Below are 27,279 nucleotides of genomic sequence, written 5' to 3'. Positions count from 1 at the left end.
AAACTATGGGAAAAACCCAGATGTCCATCAACAGATGAATGGGTAAAGAAGATGTGGTATATATATATACAACGGAATACTATGCAGCCATCCAAACCCCCAAATCCTGCCATTTGCAAGGACGTGGATGGAACTAGAGGATATTATGCTGAGTGAAATAAGTCAATCAGAGAAAGACAAATATCATATGATCTCTGATAGGAGGAATTTGAGAAATAAAACAGAGGATTATAGGGGAAGGGAGGGAACAATGAAACAAGATGAAACCAGAGAGGGAGACAAACCGTAAGAGACTCAATCTCAGGAAACAAACTCAGGGTTGCTGGAGGGAAGGGGGTGTGGGAGGGATGGGGTGGCTGAGTGATGGACACTGGAGAGGGTATGTGCTATGGTGAGGAAAAAAAAAAAAAAAAAGACCCTTTGACCTGCGAGCTTTATGATGAATGAACCATTATGTTCGACATTCCTAAGCATTCTGGATTCTGGGGTTGAAATGAAAGAATGCATGATTAGAAGCTGGCATAATTAAAGATATCACACCACGTCCATCAGCTCTCTGGAGGGAAAACCACCACTCTGATTTTAGCGTTTGCCCATTTCTGTGGTGTAAATATTCCCACTGTGCTTGACTGCAAGCTGCCCGTGGTTTGGTAGAGTGATCGAGTATGTGCAAGGAGTGGGTCTTGGTGCAGGTGTAGGATTTGGGCTCCGGGCTCTACTGCCCTTTTACTCACATGCTGCTGTAAGCAGAACTCAGCCTTTCTGAGCTTCAGTTGTCTCCCTCATCTGTAAAACAAAAGATGAAAGAATAAATTGCATCCACAGCCTTAGGAAGGATCCATATGATGCGAGGTGACGGTCTGGGAAGTCTAGGGTGTTCTTTTAAATGTGAAAATGGGAAATCTGCTAGTCATTAAAAAGGTCACTTTCGAGAAGAAACATGCTTTCAATTTTAATGAAGTTCAATAAATACAGTCATCTAGTCTCCTTCCCACCCTTTTATCTTGTCTAGGCCTCACAAGCAGGGAGAGCAGCAGAGGGAGAGGGAGAAGCAGGCTGCACACTGAGCAGGGAGCCCAATGCGGGAGTCAATCCCAGGACCCGGGACCATGATCTGAGCTGAAGGCAGACACCTAACCACTGAACCACTGAACCCCTAGGCTCTTCTTGAACTTATTTTCTTATTGGATAAGAGTTGGAACAGAGACCATCACAATCACTTGGCAATTTCACCTTGGAAGTATTTGGATTTTCCAAGGCAAGAGTTCTTAAGCTACAATATTTAATACAATTAGTTTCCTCAATAATCCTGTTTATTATACTGTGTATGCATATCACTGAGAAGCAATCCACAAACTTCTGAAGACTGCCAGAGACTGTGTCCCCACTCCGACCCCCAAAGGTGCACGTGTCAAAATGAAGATTTCCAGAGAGCTTAGGAACAGATTTTTTTTTTCCCCTTATCTAACAAAGGCCTGGACAGCCACCACCTCACTGGCCTCATTCTGCAAAATGCAAAGGAAAAGGAAATGTGTGCCTTCTATTTCTGAATACCTAAAATTAAGAGAAATGTATGTCATTAACATATGGGGGTTTGACTGACTTTCATAAAGCAGATCACCCATTTTTCTACCCACTCGCACACCCCCTTCTCCATCCTTTGCTACAGAGGTTTCAAGTCTGTACTTAATGGTTGTGAATTAGCATTTTTTTAAAGTCATTGGGAAGCATGCTATTTCAGGGTAGTCTGCAATGAAAGGAAAGCTTGCTCTCTGCCTACGGGAAACCTGGGCATCTCTGGGCATGCTTTCTAAAAATACCAGTGCTAGAGCCATTTTTTCTTGGTGGCCAAGCACCTGAGAGAAATCAGAAGCAAAGACGGGATGTCCTAGAGGGAGGGAGAGTGTCTCTGGCCTGCCCCAGTGACCCACGCTGATCACCCTCATTCATGGTACAAGCTGGCTGGCTTTAGCAAGTTCCAGACTGAGTCTTACCTACACCCAGGGTGGGGGAGGGGGCATGCAGTCAGCACCACAGGCACAGATCTGCCATATGATGAAGAAGAAGGCCTCCTTGCCCCTCAGAAATGAATTAGTGCTCAAAATGCCCCAGCAGATAGCCATACCTTTTCTGGAAGCTTTATTTGCCTCAAAAAATGTAAGGAATGATGCTAAAACTTATTGGTTATTTGTGTCATTTGGGCACTCATTTCCTGGTAACAGATTTTGAAAGAAGATGGCAGGGGGAACTTAAGAGACTTGGACTCTCTAATGAGAGCACGAGAGAATAGGAAAGACAGACCTCTGTTGGGTTCCCTGCAGGCAGCAGCCTTCCCCATGGGCCTCTGGCTCCCTCCTACCCGCCCACTGCCTCCAAATAGAATCAGTCCTTCATTTACATACTCCTAGTCATTCTAATCTTAATATTCAGAGTATCCCTAATACAGTAATTCGATGATGGCATGGAAGATTTATGTCCTCTAGTTTGGACCTCTTAGTTTTGACTAGGATTCATGTCAAGACAACCTGAAAAGCATCAAATAGAAAACTAAAATTTGTAGGACATAAACAGGAAAAAAACACAAAAGTTCCGATGAATTCTTACGAAGTGCCTGGCATAGGCCAGGGGAGCAATCCTCTGTTCGCCCCTCACACCGGATGTCTGTGTCATTTGGGCTCCAAATCAGGAGCACCTGTCCTCAGAGAGGCTGGCCCTGGATTGTCCTGTAAGGCACCTGGCACATCCTGAGTGCTCTGTCAGTGCTGGCGAGATGAGGTTATCTTCAGAGGACGTCTCCTCCGAGCAAGGTGTATGCAAATACTAGTATTGTTATGCTTCCAGCACAAATTCATAATTGACTTTCTGTTAAACATTGCAGCAAGTTAAATTAATTCAGTATGATTACAGTCATTAAACAAATGCCTGGTAATGACTGCTTTCTTATTTCGACATTCCTCAAACCACTAGGGTAATACCATATAAGGCTTTTGCTCCATTGTCAGATTAATTGGGATGCGCAACCTGCGCTCCGTCACGGAGCGTGCGCACTGCTTTCCAGCGGCCGCACCACGATTTAAAGCTATTGCTGGACTCCTTTACCCCCGGGGTTTTTCCCTGTTGCTTCTGCCATCGCGTTAGGGTACCATTTACTAGTCCGTTACAGCCTACAAGTGGCTTGAGGCAATTTTTACCTATTTTTTTTTTTTTTTTTTTAATGTGCTTTTAAAATCAGAACACTGGCAGGAATTCCCCCCACGTTTCTTCTTCGGACGCTGAAGCTAATGAAAACGACAGGTGGCAGAGATGACTGCAGCCTGTGTTCGCGTCGCAATGGTCACTCCAAGGATGACCTGCCGCCTTTAGCAAGCAGGGCAGAAATAGTTAAGTCCTGCAGGCTGCGAGTTAAAGCACACACACACGCACATGCACATGCACACAAACTGTGCCCCAGAGAAAAGCAAGGAACGGGGAGCCGTCCCTGCCAGGTGTGGGGGATCGCTGCCAGGTGCGGAGCGAGGCAGGCTGCCCTCCCGCAGCAGCGAGGCTGCAGACGTCTTCAAGGTCACCTGCCCGGTGCCACCCTGGAAACCGGCCTGTGCTGCGGAGGCCACGGCCCGGGAGCGCCCTGCGATCAGCTGACGGCTTCGTCACCGCCGCCGCCTGCTGCACCATCACGGTCACGGCTGCCAGAGCCCGGGCTCCTGCCGCTTGCCAGCCGCAGTGCAGCAAAGCCGGGGCGGACAGCTGGGCGCACAGCGGCAGAGTTTGAGAGTGACCTCCTCCTGCCGCCACTCAGCATCCCTTACGTGAGGAGTATTTACCTTGGGTTAGCCAGGAGCAGAGACGCAGTCTGAGTGCGCACGTTGGCCGCGGAGTTCGCCGCAGAGCAGGTAGTGCTGGAGCCTCGCAGCTGCACTGCCTCGGGCGGGGCGCAGCGGGTCACCCCTGCCACCTGTGCCCCACGCCTGCGGGCGCCTCATGCCACGCGGCTCGCCCTGCAGGAATAGAGGCTAGGACCGAGGAGACGAGGCTGCCCGTGGCTGGCGCGGCTGGCCGGGGCCTGCGCAGGCGACACCAGCAAACTGAAGCCATGGGACTCTCCCGCTCCCAGTTCAGCCTGGTCACAGGGGCTGGCGCGGGTCCCTGCTCCTCAGTTAGAACACGGTGTAAAGGAGAAACCAGACTCACTGACCTAATTCAATGCCAGTCCTCTCTGGATGCGGGGACAGCTGCCGACTAGCAGGGACACCAGCCATCAGTGGATGATTGCTCAGTGCATTCCAGAGAGAGAATGACAGTCTGACTCCGGTCATCTGATGGCTTCTTCTTATTTTCCTACATAATCGTGCTGCTAGGTGTGCAGCTGTCTGCAGTGAGCCTGCCTTCGGTGCAGTCTTCCTCTGCTCTGGCTGGAAATCAGGGTGCCAGGCAAGCCTGCTTTCGCACTGGTTCCTCTCTGCGTGATGCTACGTAACTGGGATGGGTCACACTGACAACAAAGAAAGAAGCAGGAAGCCTCACTTTATCTTCTCTTGCGATGTTAGCGGAACGTAACTCTCCTTCGCAGGGATGCGCTCCTGCATGTGCCCGTGTGCGCGCGCGCGCCCTGTAATTTATCTACTCCGGGAGCCTAACAGATAGCATCACGGATGTGGTTTTTAATGATTTGGGGTGGGCGGGGGTGGGAGAAAGGCAGCCTGTGGAGGCAGCAGCACGTTTAGGTTTTTGCCAGTTTGAGATACTTCGGTTTGTGAAGCTGAGCCCTAAGGGACAACGCTCGGTAACGGAGAAAGAGATCGTAGATAAAGAAATAAAAGTGACAAGCGTAATGGAGGCTCTGGGAGACGACTGTCAGAGACCAGCTCAGGGATGGCAATTTCGCCAGGCTGAGGTTGAATAATTCATAGATCGAAATTACCCTGCTTTCACCTTTCCATTTAAACCGGCATGATCTGAATCTCTAATAAATTTTCCAAGATAAAGTAAAATGCCAGTTTGAGTCTGAAGAGCTTTTAAAACCAGATGCTGCCTCCCTGAATCTTGCGGTATCTTTCCCAATTATCCTGCGAGAACCGCACTTCATCACAAAGCACCATTACCAGGGAAAAGGACGGTGATTGCAGTAGTGACAATAGAATGCCACCAAACCATCTCTCGTTCCCCTAATTTGCTAAGACTGACTGTGTGGTTTTAGTGCCCATTGTCCATCACCATGCCTGGCACTCGCGGATCTGTCTCGCTCCGGAACAAAAGTGAGGCGGTGTGTGAAATAAATACCTGAACTCTGAAAGCCTAGCAGAGCTCATTCTCCTAGGCTGCAGTGCCTCCTTCGTTTGGTGGGTGTTTTTGCACTTTTTGTATTTTTTTTGTTTTGTTTTGTTTTTGTTTTCCAATGCTTACAACCCCAAATGCCTGTTTGGGAGAAATGGTGAGCCTGTCGTGGATTTGGGGTTGATGCCTTGATATAGGAGAGCACGGGCTTGTTCATTTATGTCCCCTTTATTTTCATGTTTACAAGCATGTGTTTACTAGAAGGGAGGAAAGATTCTGTTCTGGGAGAGTAGTTTAAAAAATGCAGTCAAGACAAAGCCTGTGTCTTTGTTTCTCCTTTGAAACCCCTTTTCAGGTTAGAGATTCCTTCCGGACATTCTAATCCTGGTATGATTCAAAAGGAGCTCAGGAGACACCTGCAGTAATAACTCTGTGCAGCTTTTATTAAAAGCATGTATTTCTGATGGAGTGATTAAAGGCAGCTTTGCTGGGACTTCGGTTGTGGGCATGTCTGCTGGCTCTCTAGTGCAGTCGAAACTGAAGACTTTTTCGGACAGCCTGTGTGGTCCCTTTCAGGGTAACTCTGCCTCCTCCCATCCCCCGCCAAAAAGTGGCTCACGAAGCCTTGCTGGAGAACAGACCCTGTGCCTTCATTTACTTCCCAGTAGCATGAAGACAGTGTGTGGGTTCCTGCTAGTCAACTGACTCAAGTTTGATTTTCTAAGGCAGGGTTTCCGAGGGATGCCAGTTCTTGGGGAGGAAGGTAGGTCTGAAACATACCTGTCTAATATTGTGAATGTTTTGCTTGAGACCCTCAGCTCTGATGTGCTTAATCCATTATTGTGGCTTTTGCCCTTCCATACACCTCCAAATACCTTTGTCAGAAGGAGGTAAGTCGTATTTCTAATCATTAGGATAACTGATTGTGTTCTTGTCTGGTTTTGGTGGGTGTATGTGTTTTATGCTGTATTGTTTCCACTTATTGTGACTCTCACCACCCTCAGCATAACTAACAACTTTTTTCTCTCTCTCTCTCTCTCTGTGTGTGTGTGTTTAAAGATTTCATTTATTTGACAGAGAGAGAGAGAGAGACAGTGAGAGAGGAAACACAAGCCAGGGGCGGGGAGTGGTAGGAGAAGGAGAAGCAGGCTTCCTGCCAAGCAGAGAGCCCAATACGGGGCTCGATCCCAGGACCCTGGGATCATGTCCTGAGCCAAAAGCAGAGGCTTAACGACTGAGCCACCCAGGCGCCCCTCTGTGTTTTTTTTTCTAAATATAAATGCAAAGATAGTATTTTAAGAAGTGATTTAAATATAATGTCTGTTCCCTTTATCTAAATACATTCAAGGTTCTAATGCTATTCAAAGGAAGGGGGTAACAGTCTTACTTACTAAATAATTTTTTAAAAAAATAGTAAGCGATTCACTGATGCTAATTATGTTACCATACTGTTTTCTTTAGATAGCTCACATTTCTGGTTCTGAACCCATTATTCTTATCTTTTAAGAAAGAGGCTTGGCTGCTAGTGACAAAGGGCTTTTCACAAACCTACATTGTCTATGGGCCAGTGTTTCTTTTATTAACACATGGTCTTAACACTCTGCAAATGATTTTTCATTTCTGGTATTTTAAAGCTCTTCAACGGTCATAGTTTGAGCAGGACTTGAATGCGCTAGCTTATGTGTCTGATATTTAAGTGATATAAGTATACTAAAATTATCCTAGAATAATTGGAAATCAGACTTTAGTTACCTTTTTGGGGATTCAGAAACTAAATCTATTCACTTGATAAAGACAGCCACTTTGAAGCTTTGCAGTTTTAGGATGCAAATATTTATACTTTATATTCTTGGAAAATGAGGGGTTTGTTTTTTTTTTAGGATGCAGGTGCATGTGTTAACACTATCTTGTTTAGTGCTTGATGATACTGAAATGTCATTGTTTTGTCACAAGAAACAGGTAGAGTCAAAGAGAGCTGCTCACTAACTAATAACCTTCAATCCCAGTCTTTCCCTGAAATTACATTTTCTTTCAAACGTTACTGAAATAATTGAATGTAAATATACAGAATGTACAAAAAATAAGTTCATTCGATAACTTTTAATCTCCTATTGCCAACTTATTCACTACTTATGGATGTATCTTACTTAGAATGCTCTAGCTAAGCATAACACAGGCAAACAGCTACTACAAGAATAACTACAATTGCAGGTAACTTGAAAAATAAAGAATAAACTGTGGAGGTATATTATTAGGGGTTAATTTGGGTGAATCTCAGGCAATCACGGCTTAACATTATTTTGTAGTGTTCTAGCTTTTGATTTTTGTCGTTGTTGTTGTTGTTTGGTTGTTTGTTTTCTGGTGGGCATGAGAAAGACGCTACAAAGTTAGCCCCTCCCTCCTTACTCCCTCGCCCAATCACTGCAGAGAATCAAACGCAGTAACGGAGGGGTGATTTAAAATTTAAACACCCACAAGCACACTCCTGGAATCTGCCAAAATGCCTCATGCTTGGAGGCAGAATGTGTATCATAGATACAGAAAACAGACCGATGGTTCCTGGAAGGGAAGGGGGCATGGGGGCGTGGGTAAAATGGGCGCAGGCAGTCCGGGACATGCTGACGGACGGGAATTAGGTTTCTAGTGGTGATCACTTTGTAGTTCACACAGATGCCGGATTACAGTGTTGTACACCTGCAACTTACATGATGTTATGTACCAATTTTGCCTTAATTAAAAAATCCCAACTATATCCCACTAATAAAAAAATGTATAAATTTTATTACTTAGTAACGGGTCTTTTCTGGACACTACAGCATTTTAGATTTCAACTCATTTTTATTGTCTGGCTTAGAGATAAATGAAACCAAAAAACTCTTCAGGGACCATATATATTAATCTCTACTTCGTATTTGTAGTGAATAGATGCATTTCATGTATAATCAAATAGAATATTCCTAGTTGATATGGGATTTCTCTAATTAATAAGTTCCGAGAACAATGACATACTGTATTTCCCCCTAAGTTTTGAGTGTGTAGTAATGAAATGTGCTTTTACCAAGTACCAGTATTTGTGCTATACACTAGGACTGCCCAAGAGAAGAACGCAGGTGGGACAAAAGAGATAGGTATACCTAGGTACTCAGTGAGGCTTTCTTTTAAATGACACCATCAAGGGTGCCTGAGTGGCTCAGTGGGTTAAGCCTCTGCCTTCAGCTCAGGTCATGATCTCAGGCTCCTGGGATCAAGCCCTGCATTGGGCTCTCTGCTTGGCCCTGATTCTCAGCCTACGTGTGATCTGTCAAATAAATAAATAAAATCTTTAAAAAAAAATGACACCATCAGAAACACAGTTGAAAATCTTCTGTGTACTATCTTTTTAGAGAGCCTATTCTCTCTAGAAAGAGAATCTCTCTAACATTTTATTATGAAAATCTGCAAGCATCCAGAAAAGCTGGGGAGAGTCCCAAGTTCAATTCCCACTTTGCATTTGTCAAGGTAAGAGAGCAGGATCTATTTTATTTCATGACACATTGGCTTGACGGATCTCCGTTTCACTGCCCTGAATTTCACATTTAATATTTAATACTGAATAGGTGACTTAGAAATTAAGAAACTAATTTGCATTGGAAGGAGAGTCACTGTTTCATAAAATAAAACCTGGTGTGAGTATGACCACTTTCTCACTTGGTTTTCCAGCAAGCCAGAGCCTTAGCGAGCAGGGTCAGGGACTGTGCCTGGGACCCAGCAGGGAGTCACACACAGTAAATGGCAGACGATGTCAGTCCAGCGAGGCAAAAACGGAGGAGCTAACAGTCTAGTCTGCAGCCACAAGGCGAGGATTTGAGCTCTGGTTTTGTAGCTTACGATCCTGTGATCCCTGAGGAGTTTCAAACCTCTCTGTTTCTCAGTCTCCTCCTACACGACGTAGGGATAACAGTGCCCTCCCTCCTCATGGGGTAGGAATGAGGATTACCTTAGTTAACATCTGCAGAAACACGTAGAAGAGCGGCGGGCGGGTGCAGGTGCTGGAGACGTATTTGCTGAGGGGTGCCTGGGCGGCTCAGCTGGTTGAGCGCCTGACTCCTGACCTCAGCTCAGGTCTTGACCGCAGGGTTGTGAGTTCAAGCCACACGTTGGGCTCCACAGTGGATGTGGAACCTATGGAAACGAAAAGAACAGAAGTATTTGTTGATTAACAGTAAAAATGAAAGATGAAGTAATAAAGTCTGAAGAGATGGTTGGCTTGTTTCCGATCACACGGTGACTTTAAGACCCACCATCGAACACAGGCATTCGGACATCAGGCCTGTTTCTGAAAGTTGTGCCTCGCCCAAGAGAGGATGTTGGCCAAAGTAAAAAAAAAAAAAAAAAAAAAAAAAAAAAAGATTTGTGTCACTTACATTTCTAAAGGAGAGATTTAACAACTTAAAAAAAATACTACAGTACAGTCACACTGGTAAAAATTTATTTTTTGTCCTACCTCTTCTGTATTTTGTATATTTTGTATTTTGCTTTCACGTTATTGTGCCCTTGGCAAGTTAACTTCTTATTCCCAATCAATAAGTCAAGATGGCTCATTGCCTCACTTGGATTAACTACTCCAGAAAAAGGGCCAGTGCCACACACATACACACACACACATACACACCCCATTGTACTGTGCCATGTCATTGGAAAAATAATATAAATAGATGAAAGGAATTGGAGGAATGTACAGAAACATAAAAGGGAAAATGACCCTCAACTACAATCCTACTACTTTTGAGATAAGCCCTATTATTGCATGTGTGTGTGGAAATAAAGTCTAAAGATTGGACATAAGTTGCAGACTCTGCTCTATAACCTACTTTTAAAAAATGAGTAACATATCAAGAGTATTTTTCCAAATCACTGAAACAGTTTCTAAAAACAGAGCCCTGTGTATTATTCCAGAATACAATTCTTTCAGTGGGACACTTAACCTTTTCCAGATTTTTCCTGGTATAGATGTAACTGGATGACATTGAAGTTTGAATGTGGTAGGATGCATTGAGCATAAACTAAGCCTGTTTTCGAGGCTGTGGGGTCATTACAAAGCAACAGAGGTCTTCCCTTCTCTTCCAGAGGACCCATGCTGGGTTTCGAGTTGGCACCATCTGGCCTTTCCTTGGTCTCAGGAGCAAGTTAATAAGTCTTTGCTTGCAAAAGTATGTGTTCAGGCAGGAAAGTCAACTGAAGTCCAGTAACCCGGAGTCTTAGAGAGAGAAGGGTTGAAGGTTTTGAGCTCAGTCCAGAGGGAGAAGGGCCAGACTGGAAGCAGCAAGACAGGCTGTTCCAAGATTGGTAATGAGGAGGGGTGGATTCCTCGGGAGGGAAGGAATCCTCAGGACGCTGGTGGGGGGCATCATGGAAGTGCCAGAACTGTGGACGGGGGCCTTTGAGGAAACCTGGGGACTGTTCTACATTCCTGGGGCTGAGTTAGGTCCAGAGGGTTGGGAGGTCCATGCAAGCTTAGATCATAAACTCCCAGGTACCATCCCTTCTCCTAAATTCCTGCGCTACCTAAATCTTTGTCCCCCAACCCAAAGGACAACAGAAGAAACAAGAACTTGGAACAATGACTGACAGAGCATCCCACCAGTCCTGGCTGGTGGTGATAGACCAGATTTAATTTGTTTAATGATTCCTTGAAGGGAGATGACTGAAAAAAAATCTGAAGAGTTTGAAATTTTTTGTATATATTGTCTTATTTACAAGTTTCTGTATTTTTGAAATCCACTGATCCTTTTTATACCTCTCCTCCCCCCCGCAAAAGACTGTGAAGGAAAGGAGGAAGAGCAAAATTAGCCAAGCTAATTGATCATTAAGTATAATCGACCTCCTTTAAGTGTAAATTTCCATTTGTAATTCACCCCCTCCCAGAAAATTTCGATTTACTGCATTACATTATTGATAAGCCCAGGAGATAAGCATTAAGTATTTAAGCAAACAACACACATTTCCAGAAGAGAAGGTGACATGTAATTTACTGGTTATGTATGCCGTCAGGAAACTATCTAAAAGACTGGAAACAGATCCTAGAATAAACAGAAGCAAATCTGAACCAGCCCCCAAACAACGCTTAAAATCTCGGTTTCTTCTCCGTGGTCTTAGGACAAATCCCAGCTCCTTGGCGGACACTCCAGTTGCATGACCTTGGGCAGATTACTTGACTTCTCTGGGCATCACCTGCTTCTTCCCTAAGCAAAAAGCAGCCAGGACGGGCCTCATGGAGGGTGCGGGAGGCTGGGAGAGTTAACACGTACGATGGACTAGAAAAGCGCCTTGCCTGTTGAAAGCACGCAGCTCGCTAACCAAGAAGGACCTCCGTCCCGATGCCCCAGGGTCATGTCTCCCTCACCTTTGGCCCTAGCTTGCCTGAAATACTTGCCGTACTCTGACCCTCCCATGCTGTCATTTTTTTCTCACCTCTGTGAATGCTGCTTTTCCACCCGGAAGGACCACTACCCCCTTCTTTTCCCAGCAGGTGCTCTGATCATTCTTCCAGATTTAGCTCCTGGGTTACCCCTTCCCCTGCAGAACCCCTTCTGTGTCAGCCAGGCTCCCGTCTTATGTTAGGAGATTTAGCAGAGTATATTTTAACTGCCTGTTGCCCTGCTGTACCCCACCCTCCGCTGAGCCCCGTGCACCCAGGGGACATGCAATATTTATTGTCATAGCTTCAGGGCCCAGCCCAGTGTGGCCCATCACCGACACTCAGTAGTCACTGGCTAGATGACTGCACTTGTCATAGGGTCACTGCAGGGAAAACGGGGCTGCTTTATACTTACAGTGTTTTTGAAGAGTTCCACAGACGTCTTGTTTGATTTGCATGGAACAAACAAGCAGAGATAACCCCCGCCTTTACTGATGTGGAAACTGAGGCCCTGGGCACTGGAACGGGAGCCTGGTTGCTCTTTACCCCTCCTGGCAGCATGTTCTGGGCATTCCATGGCCCTGCCCCACTAAAGCTTTCTCTAGAAGACACAGAATATGCTTCCGACCAAGGGCTGAACTCTCCAAGGACGAGTTAGAAGAAAGTTGGGAAGGGTGGCGTAAGTCCTGGAGACAAAGGAGCTGGCTGGAGACGCGGAGTGGGCCGATGGAGGAAAGGAATGCAGAAGGCGCCCGTTTGGGGAGGTGCTTTGGGAAGGGGAAGCAATGGGCTGGGCGACAGGCCCTGCCTCTGGGTTGGAGAGGTGGAAGGGAGGGCCCTGTTACCACTTCCACAGAGGGTGCTGGGCCCACAAAACCATGCGGGTCTTCTCTCCTCCCTGCCTTCCCTGTTAGGCCTCAGGACCCTTCAAACCTGCCTCTCTGAGTCCTGCCCAAGGCCACACGGAGGTGATTCTGCTTCACGAACCACATGGAAATAGCCTCGTGCCTTCTGTGCTCCTCTGACACGCTGTGAACTTTCCACTCAAGCTGTGATCGAGACCCCACTAGTTCTCTGCCTCTGCTAAACCATCAGACGGGGCTTGAGAAGATCTCTGGGGCAGGACAGGTCCGCCCTCGAACCACTGCATTTGTGTCCAAGAAGTTGGAAGGCTCTTCCTTTTCAGAATCTCCTTCCCCAGGCACCAGGACGCCAGGGGCCGTGAGAGCATGTGATCTCATGACCCTCCTCGGAGTCTCCTGATTAAATGATATTTTATTCGAAGTTGTGTAACGTTGAGCTGAAGTGTTGTGTCAGGCCGCCCCTGGCGGTCAGCCCCTTCTGGGGGCAAGCCAGGAGGGTGACCATTCTTGACAGATGATTGCTCCAATTCTTCATGGCCCTGCCGAATGTCCCCTCACTTGTTTCTCACAACCCTGAAGTTGAAACATACAGAATTGGAAGCAACAGGAAGTTGTCCAGAAGGGGAGCAAGTAGATTAGAAACTTGGGGGCTCCTGATGGCAGATTCAGGGCTCTTTCCTCGCTCCTCTGAGGATACCCTAACCAGGACTCACATAACTCCCAATCTGAGCTGGCCGCCAGGAGGACTGGTTGGCATGCCTGACAGCAAAAGCCTTCTGAAATCAAATTTTGGAGATGAGCAGTTTGGAAAGAAAAGGAGTGGACTTTTATACCAGGGTCAACAGAGGCAGACCCCCCTTTTAATTCTCATGAGCATGAACCCTTTGAGCAGAAGAACTATAAATGTTCATGAGCTGTAGTCTCAAAGAGAAAGAGGTCGTACATTTCTGATGATGGCCCATCCTGACAAGGCCAGTCAAGAGCAGGAAGGCTATACTAGGTGAGCACAGTAGGTGCTCAGTAAAAATCTGCTGAGCAGATGAAATGAGGCTGAGGTAACATATGTGGCTCATCGCTTGGAGCCTGGTACGTGGGGGGAAATGAACTTTCAGCCGGCAAAACTTGTGGAAGCCTTGGGGGCCTAGTGTTTCCTTAAACTAGTCCAGCAATGGAATCAAAATAAATGTGTATGAAAGAGATGATTTGTTGGATTATTGTGAAACCAATCCCAATTCTCGCTCTGGCCATTTAAAAGACAAGGGGAAGAATATGGTTTTTAGATGGTATTTAAACACATTAAAGAAAGAGGGACTTTACCCTAGTCTTCCTCATGCTTTCTGGCTGACAAGTACAGGCTAGCTGGAATCTTTGGTGGGTTTGTGAAGTTCAGGCCATTGGTACACCAAAATTGCGCCATGTCTGCAAATCTTGTGTAAGTTCACAATGGGGCATTGTCTTCTCTGCCCCAGGGTGTGAAGGGTTGTCTGGAAAAGGTTTGTTTTTGCCATTAGGGAGCCTGGTGTAGCCAAGACTCCAGTGTAACGTGAAGCAGAAATAAACCATGGGCTCTCAACACATTTGCCAAGTGATTTACAAATGTGTTTACTTACAAAGTAAGCATAACACATCATCTGATATAATATTATATCTGGGGAAGTTTTGTGAAGCTACTATAAAATTCAAGTAATTGCTTCACATCTACCTAATAGGATCTTAGACTAATTCTCAGTTTTATCTAAATGCATCTCAGTATACTCAATAAATCTTGATGTTTTGATCTTTTACTTAGACCTCATTTATCAAATTCTTTTTTTTTTTCTTGGCATATCTGAAACTAGTTTTGATTAAGAGAAACAGCATTAGCCTTAGAGGCTGTAATAGCAAAGTGCTGTTGGAAATTTTCCAGTGAAGTAGATGGGGGTCGGGGGATTGACGAGGAGGGGTGGCCATCTTGTATTTTTTGGTATTTCACAGTGGCTTTGAGAGGTAGGAACGTGTAGCTTGGAAACAGTGAGTCAAATAATCATAGACCTCATGAAATCATCTGGTCCAGTTTCCAGGCTTTAGGCAACTGAATGTCTAAATCTTCTAAGACACATAATAGTGATTTCTCAATGTGAAGATCTCCAAGGATAGAGGGATTGCTGTCTGTCTCAGTAGACTTTTAACCAGAGAGTTAAAAACATTTTTCCTATGTCCAACTGAAACCTATTGCATTTCCTAAATGATAAATGGAAAATAATGCATCAGTCTTCTTGTGTCAGACAAATAGATCGGTAGGCCAAATACCCATTCCTAATCACTTTTTTCCTTCTTGTCTCCATTATAAAAGCTGGGGAAGTTAACTACTCACTTTTCTAGCTTTCTTTGGAGGTAGAGGTGATGATGTGAAAATGCAGGCTAATGTTCAGGGGATGAGTATCTGTTGGGGGTGGTGATGGAGTAAGGCTCTGGATAAGCTTTGTTTTCCCTCTCTTACATGCATATATGGCACCTGCAATTAAAACTGCCATCTTGGGGCCATGAGGGAAAGGCCAGGAGAATCGCATGGATAACTGCCCTACATTTTTGAGCTATTGAACCATTGCCAGCAACCACTAACCTTCAGATTTCTACTAGGATAAATCCAACCCTCTTTGAAAGACAAATCAAAACTCTGAGGAGATACTAACTCACACCTGTCAGAATGGCTAAAAAAAAAAAAAAAAAAAAAGGCTAAAAATCAGTCACTCAGGAAACAACAGTGTTGGCGATATGTGGAGAAAGGGGAACCCTCTTGCACTGTCCGTGGGAATGCAAGCTGGTGCGGCCACTCTGGAGAACAGTATGGAGGTTCCTCAAAAAGCTAAAAGTAGAATCACCCTATGAACCAACATAGTGTTTGGATTAAACACTACTAGGTGTTTGCCCAAAGGATACAAAACTACACACTCAAAGGTGTGTTTATCTGATACTTACAGCAGCGTTATCAATAATAGCCAAACTATGGGAAAAGCCCAAATGCCCATCAACTGATGAATGGATAAAGAAATGTGTGTGTGTGTGTGTGTGTGTGTGTGTGTGTGTGTGATGGAATATTACTCAGCCATCAAAAAGAATGAAATCCTACCCTTTGCAATGACATGGATGGAGCTGTAAGTCCAAGAAAAACAAACACCATGTGATCTTACTCATATGTAGAATTTAGGAAACAAAACAGATGAACATACGGGAAGGGGAAAAAAAGAGAGAGGGAACCAAACCATAAGAGACTCAGTGACAGAGAAAAAGTGTGAAGGTTGATGGGGGGGAGAGGGGTGCGAGACGGGATGACTGGGCGATGGACATTAAGGAGGGCACTTGTTATGATGAGCACTGGGTGTTATATGTCAGTGCAAAACCACTGAACTCTTCTTCTGAAACCAACACTGAATATATGTCAACCACCTAGAATTTAAATACTCAAATAAAAGAAAAAGAAAAAAATAGATAAATCCATCCTGGTTCCTTTAAGCCACTTTGATTGGGTTTTCTATTATTTTCAGTTGATCTCAGTCCTATCTGAAATGCTTCACCTAAAAAAGACTTCCTATGGCCCGACAGACATGGGTTCATCCCACTTCTCTGTTCTCGCATTGCTTCTGTGAGTGCCCTCCTTCCCCAGTCCAATCAGATGCAGGAAGGCACTGGTTCCTTGGTTGCTTTTCTCTGTTGATCCTGGGCCTACTTCCCTCTCTGCTCCTCATCCCTAAATCTGCATCTCTAAAGGCACATCCTTGTCCGTAGTCTTTCCTACAGACTGAGCCCTACATCATTTCCTAGCAAGACACTTACTGTTGCTGCTGTCTACCCTTTCCTCTGCAGTCTCAGCTGTGGTAACACTGTCTCTGTAAATGTCTTCATACTTGTGAAACCAGTGGGGGGTGTGTGTGTGTGTGTGTGGCGGGAAGACCATAACACAGTTTCTCTTAGTTCAATATAACAGTTGGAAGACGAAGGTCACGGCACCTTCCCAGGTTAGCTTTTTCACAAGACAAATTTTCTAGCTACGGTCCAGTCCATCTGCGTCGCCAAGTCCGTCTGCTGGAAGCACAAAGCACGGGCAGGAGAAGCACATAGAGCGGGATGAACGACTCTGTGGGGGGCCGTGTGACGCAGACAATGCTAGCGCTACTTCTCCTAGCGTGCCTGTAACCACAGAGCTTCTGTCAACAAGTAGCTTCTGTACAGCAGTGCTTCTAACTCCAGAAGTTTCTTTATACTGACTGCTCTGTTCATGCATGATAGTTTTTATGAGACTCAATTTCTTTTATAAGTAAGACAAATTTCCGCAGTGCCTGAGTGGCTCAGTTGGTTGGGCATCTGCCTTCGGCTCAGGTCGTGATCCCAGGGTCTGGGGATCGAGCCCCACGTTGGGCTCCTTGCTCGGCAGGGAGTTTGCTTCTCCCTCTGCCTCTACCTGCTTGTGCTCTGCCTCTCACTGTCAAATAAATAAAATCTTCAAAGGAAATAAAGACAATTTTTTAACAAATAAAGCAAGAAAAATGATCCCTAGGAATCAAATAGTTACAAAATAAAATAAGATGATCATAGATGATATTTAAGGCTCCTTCTGGCTTCCAATTTATTATTATAATGAACTTTTAAGACGTTTGCTTGATAAAACACATCTCCCCCGAATGATCAAATGATATTTTAGGAAACTAAGCAAAATCCATTTCCTTCTCCTCCTGAAGAGGTCAGCGCCAAAACCATTAGATGAAGCAGAGGAGAGTAGAAGTTAACAGTGGAGAAATGAGGTGGACATGACAGCCCAGAATGGGAAATCAGAGCCCAGGGAGGTTGAGGACGGCATCCCTGTGAAGAAGTAGCCTAATGTGGGGTCCGGAGGTCCCCGTGACAGACACTGATCAAGTCAGTAAATATATTAAGAGTAACGGGAACCATGTATATTAATCTGCTTGGGCTGCCCTAACGAGTACGATACTCCGAGTGGCTTAACCAACAGAATGCTATTTTCTTACACTTCCAGATGCTGGAATTCTGAGGTCGGGTGCCAGCATGGTCGGGAGCTCTGTGCAGTGCTCATACTCCTGCCTTTTTGCCTTTTCCTTACACGACAGATAGCTTTGCTGTCTCTTCCTTTTCTTGTAAGGCCACTAGATCAATCATGAAGGTATCACCATCATGACTCCATCTAAATCTAATTACTTCCCAAAGGCCCCATCTCCAAATACCATCACATTGGGTGTTAGGGCTTAAACATAGGAATTTGGTCGGTGGGGGTGTGGGGGCAGGGAAGGGACACAGTCCAGTCCCTAACACCATGTTTTTCACTACCAGAGAAGGGAGGTATGAATTACAAATACTAGTGAAAACTAGAATAAACCTGTCGGAGTGAAGGGCTCCAAACTGCTACAAACTTATAGTTTTCTGTCTGTATTTTTTAAATTTTATTTTATTTTTTTTTTGAGAGAGCACAAACAGGGGGAAGGGCATGGGGAAAGGGAGAAGTAGACTCCCCACTGAGCAAGGAGCCTGATGTGGGGCTCGATCCCAGAACCCGAGGATCATGACCTGAGCTGAGGGCAGACATTTCACCGACCGGGCAACCCAGGAGCCCCTCTGTTTTCTTGGGAGTGGCAGATACAGAAATACAGACACAAATATATGTGTGAACACGTGTATCTGCATATATTTTCCTTAGCTCTGTCCACTGACGGAAGCAGTACCGCCAGCAGAAGGAGTATCCTTAGGGTTCCGGTCTTGGCCTCTCGCCTAAATGGAACCGGAGCTCCTTGACAAAATGGCTAATTCTAGGGTAGGTGCAAGCGAAATACGGTAATTTTGTGCCAGAAACAAAGGACATGCTCAAGGAATGACAGGGTGATGTAGAAAAGCACAGAAGCTACCTTGAAGGGACTCCTACTGACCAAATGTAGGATAATTTGAACCAAAGCAGACTTCACCCCTCCAATAAAATAGCAAACTAGGAACACTCGCATCTTACTAAATAAACATTTGATGACACATGGAATATTTTCACGGTTTCAAAAGACTACCTACAACAACCTGAATTCATCAGAAAGGGGAGAAAGGAGTAGGTTGGCAGGTGAAGATGCCTGGAGAAGTTTATCTTAAGCAGCTGAGCTGAAAAGCACCTGTAAGGGGCAAAGTGAAATCCCGCCACCAAATGGGACACAGAGAGAACAGAGCACCACTTCTGGGCGAGCAACCCATACATCCAAATTGAGATGTGCTCTAGAACAGTCCTGCATGCTTCCGAAGTAGGTCAGGCTCACAAAAACCAAAGATCGAGGGACTGCTTCTGATAGAAGAAATGCGATTCTGGACTGGATCCTTGTGCTGTAGAGTTGAGATGTGAAAACAACTGGAGGGGCACCTGGCTGGCTCGGTCAGTAGAGTGTGCTACTCTTGATCTTAGGGTCATGAGTTCAAGCCCCATGCTGGGGGCAGAGAGGACCGAAAACCACAACTGGATTTTCTTGTATAGACCCTCAAGATGAGAGGGGGTGGTGTATCATTGTTAACTTCCTGATTGTGATGGTTGTGTTGTACATTCTCCTGTAGGAGAATGTCTATGATCTAGGAAAAAAGCCACACTAATGTATTTGGGGTGATGGGGCATCAGGGTGCACTTACCCTCAAATGGCACAGGAAAGGAGTCTTGTGCTGTAGCTGCGATTCTTCTGTAAATTTGTGATTTTGAAATTTAAAAAAATGAAGGTTTTTAGGAGTCTAAAATGAAACCCAATACATCTTAAAAGTCAGATGTAGGAGTTAATGAGTTTAAATGAGTTGAGGTCTCATTATCAAAAAGCTGCCAGCCGGAACCCCTAGAAGGTACCACACCCAGAGGGAATGCTAACGTAAATTATGGATGTGGGGTGATTACAGCTCGTCCACATCGGCTCATCAGCTGTGACCAATGCATCACCCTGGTGGGGGCTGTTAACACTGGGGGAGACCATGCATGTGTCGGGGGCAAGAAGGCTACAGGAAATCTCTGTGCTTTCTTCTCAATGTTGCAATGAGGCTAGCAATGCTCTAAAAAAGTCTAGGAGACTGCCTGGGTGGCTCAGTCAGTTAAAGGTCCTGGGATCGAGCCCCATATCAGGGTCCCCGATTTGCCCGGAGTCTGCTTCTGCCTCTGCTCAAGCTCTAATAAATATATAAAATCTTTAAAAATGTCTTTAATTTACGGGGGAATTCTACCAAACATTTAAAGAAGAACTAATTCCTATTCTCCTGAAACTGTTCAAAAAAATAAAAATGGAAGGAAAACTTCCAAACTCATTTTATGAGGCCAGCATCACCTTGATCCCAAAACCAGACAAGGATCCCATCAAAAATGAGAACCACAGACCCATATCCTTGATGAACACAGATGCGAAAATTCTCACCAAAATACTAGCCAATAGGATCCAACAGTACATTAAAAGGATTATTCACCACGACCAAGTGGGATTTATTCCAGGGCTGCAAGTTTGGTTCAACATCCACAAATCAATCAATGTGACACAATACGTTAATAAAAGAAAGAACAACAACCATATGATACTCTCAATAGATGCTGAAAAAGCATTTGACAAAGTACAGCATCCCTTCCTGATCAAACTCTTCAAAGTCTAGGGATAGAGGGCACATACCTCAATATTATCAAAGCCATCTATGAAAAACCCACCACAATTATCATTCTCAATGGAGAAAAATTGAAAGTTTTTCCACTAAGGTCAGGAACACGGCAGGGATATCCATTATCACCACTGCTATTCAACATAGTACTAGAAGTCCTAGCCTCAGCAATCAGACAACAAAAGGAAATTAAAGGCATCCAAATCAGCAAAGAAGAAGTCAAACTATCACTCTTTGCAGATGATATGATACTATATGTGGAAAACCCAAAAGACGCCACTCCAAAACTGCTACAACTTGTACCGAAATTCAGTAAAGTGTCAGGATATAAAATCAATGCACAGAAATCAGTTGCATTTCTCTACACCAACAACAAGACAGAGAAAGAGAAATTAAGGAGTCAATCCCTTTTATAATTGCACCTAAAACCATAACATACCTAGGAATAAACCTAACCAAAGGGGCAAAGATTCTATACTCAGAAAACTATAAAGTACTCATGAAAGAAATTGAGGAAGACACAAAGAAATGGAAAAATGTTCCATGCTTCTGGATTGGAAGAACAAATATTGTGAAAATGTCTATGCTACCTAAAGCAATATACACATTAAATGCAATTCCTATCAAAGTACCATCCATCTTTTTCAAAGAAATGGAACAAATAATCCTAAAATTTCTATGGAACCAGAAAAGACCTCGAATAGCCAAAGGAATATTGAAAAAGAAAGCCAAAGTTGGTGGCATCACAATTCCGGACTTCAAGCTCTATTACAAAGCTGTCATCATCAAGACAGTGTGGTACTGGCACAAAAACAGACACATAGATCAATAGAACAGAATAGAAAGCCCAGAAATAGACCCTCAACTCTATGGTCAACTAATCTTCGACAAAGCAGGAAAGAAAGTCCAATGGAAAAAAGACAGCCTCTTCAATAAAAGGTGTTGGGAAAATTGGACAGCCACATGCAGAAAAATGAAATTGGACATTTCCTTACACCACACACGAAAATAGACTCAAAATGGATGAAGGATCTCAATGTGAGAAAGGAATCCATCAAAATCCTTGAGGAGAACACAGGCAGCAACCTCTTCGACCTCAGCCGCAGCAACATCTTCCTAGGAACATTGCCAAAGGCAAGAGAAGCAAGGGCAAAAATGAACTATTGGGATTTTATCAAGATCAGAAACTTTTGCACAGCAAAGGAGACAGTTAACAAAACCAAAAGACAACTGACAGAATGGGAGAAGATATTTGCAAACGACATATCAGATAAAGGGCTAGTATCCAAAATCTATAAAGAATTTAGCAAACTCAACACCCAAAGAACAAATAATCCAATCAAGAAACGGGCAGAAGACATGAACAGACATTTCTGCAAAGAAGACATCCAGATGGCCAACAGACACATGAAAAAGTGCTCCATATCACTCGGCATCAGGGAAATACAAATCAAAACCACCATGAGATATCACCTCACACCAGTCAGAATGGCTAAAATTAACAAGTCAGGAAATGACAGATGCTGGTGAGGATGCGGAGAAAAGGGAACCCTCCACACTGTTGGTGGGAAAGCAAGCTGGTGAAACCACTCTGGAAAACAGCATGGAGGTTCCTCAAAATGTTGAAAATAGAACTACCCTACGACCCAGCAATTGCACTACTGGGTATTTACCCTAAAGATACAAATGTTGTGATCCAAAGGGGCACGTGCACCCGAATGTTTATAGCAGCAATGTCCACAATAGCCAAACTGTGGAAAGAACCTAGATGTCCATCAACAGATGAATGGATCAAGAAGATGTGGTATATATACACAATGGAATACTATGCAGCCATCAAAAGAAATGAAATCTTGCCATTTGCGACAACGTGGATGGAACTAGAGCGTATCATGCTTAGCGAAATAAGTCAAGCAGAGAAAGACAACTATCATATGATTCCCCTGATATGAGGAAGTGGTGATGCAATGGGGGGGTTAAGGGGGTAGGAGAAGAATGAATGAAACAAGATGGGATTGGGAGGGAGACAAACCATAAGTGACTCTTAATCTCACAAAACAAACTGAGGGTTGCTGGGGGGAGGGGGGTTGGGCGAAGGGGGGTGGGGTTATGGACATTGGGGAGGGTATGTGCTATGGTAAGTGCTGTGAAGTGTGTAAACCTGGCGATTCACAGACCTGTACCCCTGGGGATAAAAATATATGTTTATAAAAAATAAAAAAAAATTAAAAAAACATAAATCTGCAAAAAAAAAAATGTCTTTAATTAAAAAAAACGTAGAAAGCAACTTATTTGTTGTAGAGTTTGCACCATATACACTTGGTGCAAACCCAAGTCTCTACTTAGCCTACCTGACAGGCACTTACGAGACACCTGTTTAATGCAAAGCTAAAGGCTACAAGGGTTTTTAAAAAATCCAGTCCAGTGTGCCCTCTGCCTGCAAGGAGCTTAAACCAGCTAATTACCAGCGCACGCCCCTGACCGCAATTCCGTCCTGTGTGAGTCTAGCTAATCAAACGTTTACTTAAACCTCCCCCCGAAACGACACACGTGTCAACAACTAACTGCAGAAAGGAGAGGAAACGGAGCTAAGAGCCCAGACGTAACAACACAAAGGAAAGCAGTGCAAAATCCTAGCAAATTGTGGATTCTTCGTGATGGACCCTCAAGGCAGGCACTGGTCTACGTGGGGTGCAGCTCCCGTCAGCGCAGCGCCACCGCACACGTCCGTATCTACACTTGATGAAATCTGTCCCGTGACTTTTTTCTCTCGTCTTCGCTGTGGAATCGATGACACACGTGTTGAAATTAACCTTGCCGAATAAGGAACTATTTATTTTTCGAAGCAATGAATGCTTCTTACAAGTCCCGATGCCGGGTGGGTGATTACACCTCAAAGAGGAACACGCGCCTCTGGTTCCTTAGGCAGCGGCCTTTGAAGTTCATGTCCACCGCTCGCTGCCTGCTTTGGTTTCCACTTGTAAACCCAAGTCCAGATGCTGGCATCTCCCCAAACAAAAGTCTCCAAAGCCCCCCAATTTAAATTTCTTCCTTCACCAAAAGGTCGTATTAGGAGCGGTAATGAGATTCTTGCTGATGTTAAAACAGTGTGCGCGGAAAAGGAAAACCTGATGTTTTCAGCTTAAATATACAGGGAAGCACTATTTTGCATTTAGACCTGGGCTAGCTCTATGCCACTTTGTAGAGGTTGTACAGCCGGATCTTGGGGGGATAAACCTTCATGTGATCGGCTCAACCAGGTCTTCCTTTCATTTTGGTAAAACTACACTCTTGTTTCTGTGTTTGTTATTTTTCTAAAAAGATTTATTGGAGAGAGCACAAGAGAGCAGCAGCAGGTACAGCAGCAGAGGGGGAGGTGGAAGCGGGCTCCCCACTGAGCAGAGAGCCCAATGCGGGGCTCCATCCTGGGACCCTGGGATCACAACCTGAGCCGAAGGCAGAGGCCTAGACCACTGAGCCACCCAGGTGTCCTTATTTTGCTACTTTGATCAGTGGTCATGGGTTCTTTAACTTCACCGTCTAACCGATATGCTGAGAAGCTTCCTGCCTTCCAGACTTCAAACTAGGCATAGAGATCCACGAATTCACAAACCGGTCACGGTTCGTGCCCCCCGAGAGCTTCACCTTGTCCTGTGAATAGCCTGATGCTGGACTGGAGGGTCACATGCAGAGATGGGGGAACTTGGGTGTTTATCCACAGGCAGGGGTACGAGCAAAACGAAGGACTACCTGAAATGATGAAAACCGTCCTGGACCTCACTGAAGGACGTGCCTGAGCAACACTGACCTTGGCTGGGCTGCAACCATGTTTTCTAGAAAAACAGAGAATAGACAACTTCTTTGTTTTTGTTTGATCTACCTAGTCCCTGGAAATCTTGCTTGGTTTTCATACAGAATGAGAACTCCGTTAGCCAATTATCTGGTTTGCTTTTTCTAGAAGTTGGGATACATTTGCCTCCTGCCTTCCACATCCTCCCACCAGGTTGGTTTCTTTCTTTCCTTCTTTTCTAAATATTTTTTTTATTTTTTAAAGATTTTATTTATTTATTTGAGACAGAGAGAGAGAGCACAAGCAGGGGGAGCACCAGACTCCCCGCTGAGCACAGAGCCTGACATGGGGCTCGTTCCCGGGTCCCCAGGATCATGACCTGAGCCAAAAGCAGATGCTTCACCAACTACGCCAGCCAGGTGCCCGTTTTTTTTTCCCCTCTTAAAGATTTTTTTGAAACTAATCTCCACACCCAACATGGGTCTCAAGCACACAACCCTGAGATCAACAGTCACACGTTCCACTGAGTCAGCCAGGCACCCCACCCACTGGGTTTCCTTAACATTGACACCCATCAGACGCTAGATTCAGAAATCAGGTGAGATGGAGGTGAGCGACCTTTGGAAAAAAAGGGAAGCTAATTACCTGCCCCATGGGGATTTTGGATTGATGGGAAGGTGTCTGACATAAAATGATCAGGAGGGAACACTCCAGGTAAGTGTTCTGGGAGGCAGCGAGGAAAGAATGTGGCCTTTGGCACCACACCGGCCACGTTGGTGTGATCGTGGGCAGGTTACTTAAATTCTGGGATTCTCTCATCTGTGGAATGTAGGTGGGACTTCACCTATCAGATGGTGCTCCTGTGAGAATTCAGATAAGATCATGTACATAACAGGCCTGAGCATGCACGGACCTACCTTGAGATGAGCCCTGTGTGTCAGTCCTACCTCAGGTGTATGGGTTCTTTTTTCTTTTCTTAAGATTTTATTTATTTATTTGATAGAAAGAGATCGAGGCAGGCAGAGAGAGAGAGGTGGAAACAGGTTTCCCACTGAGCAGGGAGCCTGATGCAGGGCTTGATCCCAGGACCCTGAGATCATGACCTGAGCTGAAGGCAGAGGCTGAGCCACGCAGGCGCCCCAGGTGTATGTGTTCTAATCACGTCCAATCTCTTACACGGGACACACTCAATGACATCTAATCAGCTGTTGCGTTAGTCAGGCCAGACTGGGTTATACCGTGCTAACAAGCTGTCCCTAATTCTCAGGGCTTTTTGAAGACTCTCAAAAGGTTTTTTTGTTTGTTTGTTTGCTTTGTTTTCCTTAAGCAGAGGCCACTGCAAGCCTGTGTGACTCTGGAGGGAAACTACCCTCCTCCAGACGGCCTGGCAAGACCCTTCCTATGGAAATCGCTCCTGAGGTGTGAGGACGGTGTGGCTCACGGCGGGTGACCAGACGCCTTGGCTCAGGTATGAAGCCACTGACACTCACTGTTCACTGGCAAAAACAAGACACGTGGCCATGCCCGAACTCAAGGAACTGTAAGAAATGCCATCCGCTGTGGTCCCCGAATGAGAACTGGAGATAGGCCGGTCCACAGTGAGCAGACAGGGCAGCGCAGGGGCACGGCGGGGCGGGCGCGGGTCTGTGTGCCTTCTCCAAGTAACCAGAAAAGCCCTTTGAATTCTAAACTTTGCAAAGCACTTTAAAAAATCCCCCTCCCCCACCGTGGCCATTCCAGTCATTTCTGAAAATGGTACTGTTTTAAAATAACAAGGCTGTTTTTAAGTTGCTATTAGTGTGCTTTCTGTTCCCTGTTTTTCATCTTTTCTGCACTTTTGTGACGCAGAGAAGTGGCGATAGACAGTACCAAGTGCACAGTAAGAGCTTACAACTCGTCTGCTCGTGATCGCCATCGGGAAGAAACCACGCTTCCAAAGGCGATGAATTGATACGTTTCACGTCCAAAGTCACAAGGCAGGGAGGGAGGGAGTAGCGGGCTTCCACGCCTGCTGCCATCAGCCACGAGAGGACGTTTATTACTTCCTTGAGAAAAGCTGGCCCCAGAACAGTTATTCATGTTTGTTGGCAGTTTCCAAAGGTGATTACCGCTTTTAGCCTTGGACTATAGCCGTGCACAGAAGGTTAGGAACAATAATTGTGCAGAACAAGGTCAGGCACAACCAAAGAAAAGATCCTGACGGCAGGGGACCTCCGGTGTCCGCCCAAAGACAGAAGGCACGGAACTACAACTCAGCTTTCAAAACTCAGCCCCAATGTCACGTCCCCTGCAAAATCATTGCTAATCCCCGATCGCAATTCGTCATTTCTAGAGCTTTTATTATACTTTCTCGTGCTAGATGGTCAAATTCATGTTAATATCATTTCCAGAAATCATGGGATTTTTGATCTCCCTGAAGACACGGCTCTGGAATTATTCAGCTCTTGCCTGATCGTCCCGGCACCTAAACGGAGAGGCTCCTCAGATAGAAGCAGGACAAAAGAAGTCTTTGCTGAATTCAACAGACGCCCTGCATTCACTTACTTTGCCCCTTGCTGCGTTTCAAAATTACCCACCAACATCTATATGCAAAGAAGCAAGATGGGGACAGTCTGTGTTTGTAGTCTCAGTCCAATACACACACCATGCCAAAGAGAGAATCGGATTCCATTTTGGAGCCGAGGTCTCAGGTCCAATTTAATTTGATCCCCAAATGACCAAGCTGATTAATTGTCAGCTCCAGCCTTTCTTCGAAGGAAACCTTAATCCCCCGTAATTTGCCATGAAATTAGTGGGAGTTGGCTCTTTGAGGCATGAATAGCGTGGGTCCTGTTCAAACCTCCCCGGGCCGTATTTCGGGGAGGTGGGGATGGGGCTGGCCGCCCCGAAGAGAAGCAGGTGTAATGCGGATTAGGTCACATGGTGGGAAGGGGGCTGCGGTGGGCAGGCAGCTGGTGAAATCCCAGGTGTGTGTGAGTTGGCAGGGGTACAAAGAGAGGAGGGCTGCGAACAGCTCAAAGTCCCTGGGCTGTGCAGCTGCCTGTTTGGCACTTGCTTCGGACCCACCTGTCGTGTTGAGGGGCACAACCCACTCCGAGGAGCGGGGAAACATGAAAGGTCTCCCGTAGCTACCGCACCCCGCCCGGCCCGGGAGGAAGGCAGGGAGCAAGGCTGCCGGGGAGCGGCCAGGCAAAGGCAGGATCTCCCTCATGCTCCATAACCTCCAAATGCTTAAGTCAGGGCAGGTCTGGCTTTTCTTTCTCAACAGGCAGCCTTTGGGGGCACCTGGCAGGGCTTAGGTCGTGATCCCAGAGCCCTGGGAT

The 27,279-nt window shown here is 45.4% G+C and overlaps 1 long non-coding RNA gene across 3 annotated transcripts; it reads left to right on the top strand.

The window, feature by feature from the left end:
- Positions 1-4,703: 4,703 nt before the first annotated feature.
- LOC116589223 lies at positions 4,704-27,231 on the top strand. 3 transcript variants are annotated; one of them, XR_004285248.1, is made up of 4 exons: positions 4,704-5,336; positions 5,627-6,034; positions 25,287-25,424; positions 25,805-27,231. It is a non-coding gene; the product is annotated as an uncharacterized LOC116589223 (long non-coding RNA). The 3 variants fall into 3 exon arrangements; XR_004285246.1 differs by having other exon boundaries at positions 4,704-6,034; XR_004285247.1 differs by having other exon boundaries at positions 4,704-6,034; positions 25,284-25,424.
- The last annotated feature ends 48 nt before the right edge of the window (positions 27,232-27,279 follow it).

The sequence above is a fragment of the Mustela erminea genome, chromosome 4 (genome assembly GCF_009829155.1).
Source record: "Mustela erminea isolate mMusErm1 chromosome 4, mMusErm1.Pri, whole genome shotgun sequence".
Taxonomy (NCBI): Eukaryota; Metazoa; Chordata; class Mammalia; order Carnivora; family Mustelidae; genus Mustela; species Mustela erminea.
This window is presented reverse-complemented; position numbering and strand designations above follow the sequence as displayed.